Source organism: Triticum urartu, chromosome 6 (genome assembly GCF_003073215.2).
Source record: "Triticum urartu cultivar G1812 chromosome 6, Tu2.1, whole genome shotgun sequence".
NCBI classification, from domain to species: Eukaryota; Viridiplantae; Streptophyta; class Magnoliopsida; order Poales; family Poaceae; genus Triticum; species Triticum urartu.
This window is the reverse complement of record NC_053027.1, coordinates 211,965,966-211,974,391: the sequence shown is the minus strand read 5'-3', so window position 1 is coordinate 211,974,391 and position 8,426 is coordinate 211,965,966. Positions and strand designations below refer to the sequence as shown.

The window sequence follows — 8,426 nt, the reverse complement described above, 5'->3', positions numbered from 1 at the left end:
AACAGCGGAATTCTGGTCTCCTGCTGCCCGAAGTAACGCTCTGATCTGCAGCAAGCCTCTGCCAGCCTCCGACTGGGAAGGCTGAATCGACTCTGCTATACGGGCTGCAGCTGCTAAATTCTGAATCGAAGTTCGATATACCTGCGGGGGTGGAAAGAGCTAACGTCGACTGGATTCTGGAACCCGTTGTCGCGCACGCTCGTCGAGTGCTCGCTGGAGGTTCTCCAGTCGAGTGCGCTCGGCCAAGTTTGCCAGGCGTGCGTCCTCCAAGGCACGAGCCTCAGGGGTTTCTCCAATGATAGGAGTGTGCAGTGCATCCATGTTCCGGCGACGCAGTTCTTCTCTCTGCAGCGACGTGAGAGGCTCGGGGAGATATTCCTCATGGGGATGCGATGGGTCGCCTCCACCGGCGCCTCCGTCAGCGCGGGGAAAACCGGGAGGACTGGGTGGTCCGTCGACCATCAGAACCTCCACCGCCGGATCACTGCTGTCGCACTCGGATGCGGTCTTTGCGGAGCCAGTCGACAGGTCGAACAGGCCATAGAGGGATTCGTCGGGCTCGATCTCCGTGACTTGAGGGGTGGCCGACTGGCGTGCCACCGCGTGTCTAACCCACCGCTGAAGTCTCGACCGACCAGAGCGCTTGCGCCGGCGGGAAACAGGGAGGGAGGACAGCACAGGAGCCGACCGATAGTGGGTCGACGGTTGCCACAAGAGGACGCCACGGACGCACGCGCGAAAGTGCGTCGCCCCGCGGACAGGGAGTGCATCCACGTCGAGCGGAGACTCCTGAAGCCAAGCGGACTCGTCGGCGATGAACGTGAGCGCGTCGAGACGGATCTCGCGGCCCTCCACCAAAACTCCGCCAGAAACCATGATGATTTGGATCGGAAAAGATCGCAACTCCAACAAATCGCTAAAACACCCGCCCCAAGATGGGCGCCAACTGTCGTGGTTCTAAGTCTGACAGTGATGTAGGGGTGTAAGTATGGAGAGGCAAGATATTAGCTATGGAGAAGTTGTAAGCACACGAGGTTTACGAGTTCAGGCCCTTCTCGGAGGAAGTAATAGCCCTACGTCTCGGAGCCCGGAGGCGGTCGACTGGATTATGCGTGTTTGAATTACAGGGGTGCGAACCCTTTACACTGAGGAGGGGGGTGGCTTATATAGAGTTCGCCGGCCCCCCTCGGCCCTCAGTTGTGTAGGGTCTTAAATACATTAAAGTTGGGCGTTACTGGTAATGCCTCTAATAAAGTGCTATGATGACCATAAAGGCTACTTAATAACCGACCGTTAGCGTGCGGAGTGTCTTTAGGTCTCCTGGCCGTCGAGTAATTGGACCTTGGTCGAGTGATTACTTCTTGGTCGAGTGTCTTCGAGTCTGTCGAGTGAAACACCTTCAAGTCGATTGATAGGTGATTTCTTCTTGAGATGTCCTTGGGTAGGGCAACTGGGACAGGTCCATGACCCTACCCTAGGTACATAGCTTCATCATGCGCTACACACTTCTTATTCAGTTGAGAGCGTCTAATATTTTTCCAACACCAATAACATTCTAACCCTTTAGAAAGTTGTAACAGAGCCAAAAGGCGTGTATGAGAACTTGTTCCGACAATCTGAATCTATAAATATTAAAGTGTATACACTTCTATTAACCAAGAAAGTAATAACTAGTTTCTCGAAAGTGTTGTTGTTAGCCCGAGCACACGTAGTCTCGATATCTCTGCCGTACCCTCGCACCGAGATAGCCAATGCAACACGTATTCTGGAAGGTATAGTTAATGTACTGATATCTTATGCAGAACCAATGACCCACAACTGACAACAACGAAGTATTACGACGTCAGTCAGTTTCCGCGTGGCTCGGATGGAAGGAAACAATATGGGCCAGCATCTCTCTGATTCTGGACTGACGGCGTCATGTGAGCAGATTTATTCGGATCGCACGGTTGTACCAACCAATCTTCTCCGATGGGACTCAAGCCCATCCCCTACATTCCAGGCCGCTGAGATCCATTGCCGCTCCCCAACAGAAAAAAAGATGTTCCAAATAAACCTACAAAAAAAAGATATTCCGAATGTTACTAAAAAAAACAGATATTCTGAATTACGAGCAGCTAGACTGCATCTTGGATCTCACACAAAATTCAGTACATATTAGTCTCGGTTTATTCAGTACAAACGGATTTGCATGATGCTCCGTAGATCACGGTATTTTTGATCCGCCACTTCTGATCATACACGCCAGCAAAGTGAAACTTCAAAAAAAGGTTAACTAAAACCTGGGCGTCCAGAAGGGAAAGGAGTCCTTGCATTTTATTCATATGGTTCAGGGCATGCATAACATGTTTAGAAATATGAGCAGCTAAACTGCATCATGCATCTAACACAAAAGTCAGGTCGATGTTACACTATATAAAAGTCTAGGTTTATTCAGCGCAAACGGATTTGCATGATGCTCACACATGTTACAATATGTTTGCACCACTCCTGCTAATTATACACGCCATCAAATTGACATTGCAGTAAAGGATAACTAAATTTCAGCTGCTCTCTAGCCTTAGCTCCATTGGTTCCCCTGCATTTTGTTTTACGTCAACCATGCATCATTTTTCAGTCCCTTTTCAGTCTTAGCTCCGCTGCTTTGTTTCATTTGTTTCGTCGCTGACCCTCTACTCCACAGTTCTTGCATTAAGTTGGTCGAGCAGCTTGTTCTGGAGCTTCCCCATGGTCCGGACAGGTTGCTACTAAATAGTTCCGTTCAAGAATGAATCAGCATTTTTACTGAACTGCATATATGCAACAGACAACATACACATCTGAACTATTTCAAAACGGCCAGAATATGAATATGTTCTCTGTATTTTCAGGGGTGCAGAGATTGAATATCCATCTGACCAACACTGTTTTATCTACATTTTTCATGTTGCCACGCACTGCACTCATCCCATCATCCTTGCACTCTTGTACGACACCAAAAACTTTCTGAAAAAAATTCTGAACTAACACGATGACTCCAAACCTTTGTGTCCATCTAGGCGCTTTTGGGCCGATCTACTCAGACTATTCTGAAGCTTGCGTCTATTAGAGTGCAATTTCACCGTCCGCCACCCCCACCGCCACACAGATTTGACCCCCGCCGATGTTCGCCGCCAAGGCAGCAGCTCCTCCATTGACAACTGCGCAGGCAATTCTGGTGCAGGTGCTAGTACTGGATACTGCAGAAGCTCAATCGGAATCTCGTTGGCATTAACCTCCTCCAGGAACCATGATGGTTCTTCTGATCAAATAAATTGAGGCGGAAACCACAGGATTAGATCTTGTGCTTTTGGATCCCACAAATTAGATGGCACCGCACACATGCAATTCAGATACGTACCTCTTAATCAACTGCAAGAGAAACTCCATATTCAAGGATCGTTTTCCTCTCCTTCGTACGCATCGAATGGCACCGAGCTCAGCCTCCGCAGCCGACCAACTGAACCAGGGAGACCCGCTTGCCCATCGCATTTACTCGGCCACCGTCGACCTAACCGGAAAGCATGTTTTCTGGCCCGCGGATCAGGACGCACGTGACGTCACGAGCCACGGCTCGGATTCAAACCGGAAAGCGGGCCAGATCGACGGAGAGGTGGGAAGGGGCAGGTGCACGCCGAGGCTTGTGGTGCTGATTGGGGAGGAACCCACGGGGGAAGAAAGTTGGGGGGGGGGGGGTGGGGGGGGGGGAAGGTAGGGGGGTGGGCGGGTTCTTTTTTCCGTTCGCTGCGTGCAGTTCGTTTGTTTTGTTTTTTTGTGTTCGGGTGGGTGGTGTTAGGATAAGGCCGGTGTTGTTAGAATAAGGTCTTAAGGGTTGTTGTTAGAATAGACCCACCTTATATATATGTCTAAGACCAACTCAACAATGTGAAGATAAACCATGAGGTCAAATCAATGTTGAAGACAAACCAAATGCGAAGGCTATGTAATCATGACGCCAAATGAGACACTTAAAGAAGATTTTGGTGGTGGCGTTACCCACTGTATAGGAAGTATAAGACCCAGAACGGTGCACAATTATCGTGGCGCTCGGAAGTTAAATTCCGTGTTAATGTATTCACATTTAGAGTGTATGTCTTCATTGATTGAAGATATACGTTACTTCGTGTGTTGCACACCAAAGTCATCAACATGCATGTCGGTGTTAAAACCGGCTGATCTCGGGTAGGGGGTCCCGAACTATGCGTCTAAGGTCGATGGTAACAGGAGACAGAGGACACGATGTTTACCAAGGTCCGGGCCCTCTCTATGGAGGTAATACCCTACTTCCTGCTTGATTGATCTTAATGAATATGAGTATAACAAGAGTTGATCTACAACGAGCTCGTAATGGCTAAACCCTAGAAGTCTAGCTTGTATGATTGTCATAATGATCTATCGACTAGCCTGGCCTTGGCTTATATAATGCATCAGAGGCCTAGGATAACAAGAGTCCTAGCCGAATACGTTGGTGGAGAGGAGTCCTTGTCTTGATCACCAAGTCTTGTGGAATACTCCTTGTGTGCGGCATGGGCTGCCTGAAGTGGCCCATGAGTGAACCACCATGGGGGTCCTCGGCCCAATCCACCTGGTCAGGAGACGATGTGGTGAGTACCCCCTAGTCCAGGACACCGTCAGTAGCCCCCCTGAACTGGTATTCAAGTTAGGGACGCTCCTCGATCCTTCCGAACTGTTCTTCATCTTCGGTCGTCAGTCTTGAAAATTGGTTCAACAAATCTTCTCGTCTTCGATCTTGAGGATCGCCCAAGTGAATCCGAAGGGTTTACACATCAGTTATCCGAGGAGCCCCTTTAAATTCTCGGCCTTTATCAATGCCTTAGGATTATTTTTTACGTCACACCTCGGGTATGAAGTTGTTCCCATGCGGCGGTGTCCTCTTGCATCCGAGCCCCAACGCCGTACTGCATTCGAGATACCTTTTGTAGCCGAGCACCAACGCCGGATTATATCCGAGGTGTCATAGATCACCTTGGCTTGAAAAAGTTTGAAGGAGGTTATCCGAGTTTAACGCTGAAAAGTTCTCTATGGAACGAGCCATTCGAATCCGGGCTTTATGCCGGACCACTTCCGAGCTCCAACGACGGTCAGCGTCCGAGGTGTCGTAAACTACCTCAGTCTTTTAAAAGATTGAACGAATTCAGCCGAGCTTAATGTCGGAAATGCCCTCTATGGAGCTAGCCACTGGCGTCCGAGCTTTATGCCAGACTTCTTCCAAGGTGGTGCACCACCCCGATCGCGGGCTGATTTTTGTGAATATTTTTGATTGGTGCATTTTACTCTTTGCTGAGATATATAGCCAATATATGTATATCCAGTAGCCCTCAAGGTGTGTGTCGGTCTAAACCCGAGGTGCACCTGAAGGAAAACATAAAACTGCTGATCCTGGTAGCCCCTGAGACTCAGGTCGATTTGCGAAATCGGCCTGAGAATCAACTCCTAGCTCGGCAGCATACGTAGGGATAGAAACATAGTGTAATATATTAGAGATAATAGTGATTGGCGAACGGGCCCTTGAGAGAGGGTTTTGAGAAGTTGCCGCAATATATTAGGTTGACGCCAGATAGGTCCATATGGTACCTATTGTTGTGCAAAGACGCGTTTGCCCATATTTTGGTCAAGCCCAACACTAAGCACTTTGAATTTCTGCACTGAACTGGCAACGCAGTAGCCCCCGAGACACTGGTCGGGTGGCAACACCAAATCAGGGGATCGATGTGCCCTTTAATATTTATAAATAATGAGCACGAAGCCCAGTAGCCCCCAAGCCTTAATGTGGGCACGGGTGGCTGAATTAAGGCTCAATATTTGTGTGAATTTTTTTGTTGTGTTTAACACAAACTTCTCGAGAAGAGAATAAAGATCTCTTAAAGGAGCTAGAGACAACAAAAGCTGGGTTCACCAAGGTTGGTCCCAAGGGGCTCAATAGATAGGAAATCGATGCCACTTGGGATTTAGGAGAGCTTTATGTAAGTTGCTCGCTTGGTCTTTAAAAGATGAGCTGCAATAAATCAAATTTACTCGCAATTTATGATCCTATGTATCCAAGTATTTTACATCATTAATACTCGGATCCGCATTGTACAAAACTCTGTTGACCGACCATCGGCTTCCACCTCCTCGGCCAACAGCCGGGGAGTGTTTTTCCTACTTTATAAAGCCTTCATGAGAGCAAAGATTTACGACAAACAAGGCAATCCGGTCATACGATATGATAAACAAAGGTACGCGGAGCAATATGTTATATTACTTAATCTAAGAAACATCTTGCAAGGAAAATAGTCCTGCTATCGATTCCTTTCTTTGGGTCGTCATGCTTATCATGATCATGAAACCTCACCTCCGATCAATGTGGAAGGAAAATATTGAGGATTTAGTTCGGGGAATGTTCCCAAACTCTATGGTATTAATGAACCAACATTTTCTGTTCCGTTGTTGCCGACCAATGTGATCCTTTAAGATCGCTAGCTTTCGGCTTCACCCTGTCTGAGGTACTAACTCGGATGACCCGGTAGTAACAATCACACAGGTGCTCCCTTTACCCCCTAGACAAACAATCGGGAATGTAGGGGTAAGCACAGGAGCCAGGCAACTCAGCTTGGCAAAAATCTTAAGTCAAATTGATGCATATTTATGGCTTTATAACGATGATTACGGAAGGCAGCCCTTGTATATTAAATACAAATGACGATGATATGTTTATTTTGACTCCGTTGCGACCGTTTATCAGTTGAAAGTGGCCCATCATCGGCTTCTACCACCTTGTAGATACTACGCAGGGTGTCTCCGCAATAATAAGACAACCCTTAGCCGACGTCTCGGTGCCCGAAGGCGGTTGTGTTAGCGGAAACGAGGCAATCAGATATGCAGGCTTTATAACTTTCACTTAGTCATAGGAGCTTTAAACTAGGGAAGCTAGCTACGAGCCCCTGGTTAGTGTTCGGCGATAGCCGAGGTCAAGCCGTAAACACTTCGGCCAATGTTATGAACGGTTGGTCATTTAATATTGTCATCAGATCACTGACCAATTTATGCTTATTGTGATAGTCAATTTTCAGCTTTCTCCACTTAGGTGCTTAACCATGCGAGCTGGAAGAACAATCGCAGTGGTTCTCCCTTTGCACACCTAGCCGAACAAAGCAAAACGTAGGAGGCAAGCACAGGAGTAGGGCAACCCTACTATTTGACCGGTGACACAATTTGAAACCAATGCATATATAGCAATATCCGAGAATGTTTTTGCCGAATCTCTAAAGGTGTCCGGCGTTGCACTACGAGACTTATGCTGGAAACACACAAATAGTTTAAAAGTGCCATAAGCTTGGAAAACCAAAAAATGTTAGTAAAAACTTGACGTTCGAACAAGATCAAGTGTTCGGTGCCAATCTGAAAATTGGAAAACAATTGTGCTTCTGTCATGCTTTAACATGACACATCCGATCTCAAGACTTCACGCGGGTCAGCCTATAGCTTCAAGCTCCTTATCCCAAAGGCGGTGTACTTCTCCGAGGTCAGTTTAGCAAACTAAACTCGAGCGGCTTTTAGAGAGAAGACAGACTATCCGGCTATTGACCATATACTCGAGTAAAAAAAGGAGCAGTAGAAAAAGACTTTGCGACGACCAAGAAGAAAACACATTTACTATAAAACAACTCATAAAAATTTTAAGAGCCCCCAAGTGACTTGGGTAAAAGAATTTTATGTATAATGATTGTATGTACCGAAGTACTTATATCATATCTGTGTTCACCCAAACTTTAAACGCGTATTAACTGACCATCGGCTTCTCCCTCTTCGGTCAAGGGCCGAAAAGTGTTATGTACTCCACCTGTCGAGAATATCGACGATGTTTCCGATAACCAGACAATCAGGCCATAAGGCTGTAATAGACAAAGCGCGCTCAGGGAACTTATGCTATGTTACTAACGAAGTGTAAGAAGCATCTTCAAAGAAAATAGTACCCGCACCGATACCTTTCTTCGGTTGCTCATTATTACTATGAGACTTGTGCAATAGATTTTTTGTACTCATGAGTTCCGTTGTGTGCCGACCATGATTTAAAACAATAAGAGCGCTAGCTTTCGGCTTCACCCAGTCTGAGGTACTAACTCGGATGACCCGGTAGTAACAATCACAGAGGTGCTCCCTTTACCGCCTAGCCAAACAATCGGGAACGTAGGGGTAAGCACAGGAGCTAGGCAACCCAGCTTGCGAAACACTTAAGTCAACATGGTGCATATTGTGGCGTAATACACGAACAAGGAACGCGGCCATACAAGTATAATCATATGCCAGAGGAAAGTCTTCATAAAGGAAGGCCCTAGATAAACGGGGTATTTGAATTTGTGTGTCACAAACAAAGTTTTGACGAGGAATTTTGTCACAAACAACTT

At 47.0% G+C, this 8,426-nt stretch overlaps 1 long non-coding RNA gene across 1 annotated transcript; it reads right to left on the bottom strand.

Moving 5' to 3' along the window:
- Nucleotides 1-2,798: 2,798 nt before the first annotated feature.
- On the bottom strand, nucleotides 2,799-3,712 carry LOC125515959. Its single transcript, XR_007287190.1, has 2 exons — nucleotides 3,380-3,712; nucleotides 2,799-3,280 (listed from the first exon to the last, which is right to left on the bottom strand). It is a non-coding gene; the product is annotated as an uncharacterized LOC125515959 (long non-coding RNA).
- Between the last annotated feature and the right edge of the window lie 4,714 nt (nucleotides 3,713-8,426).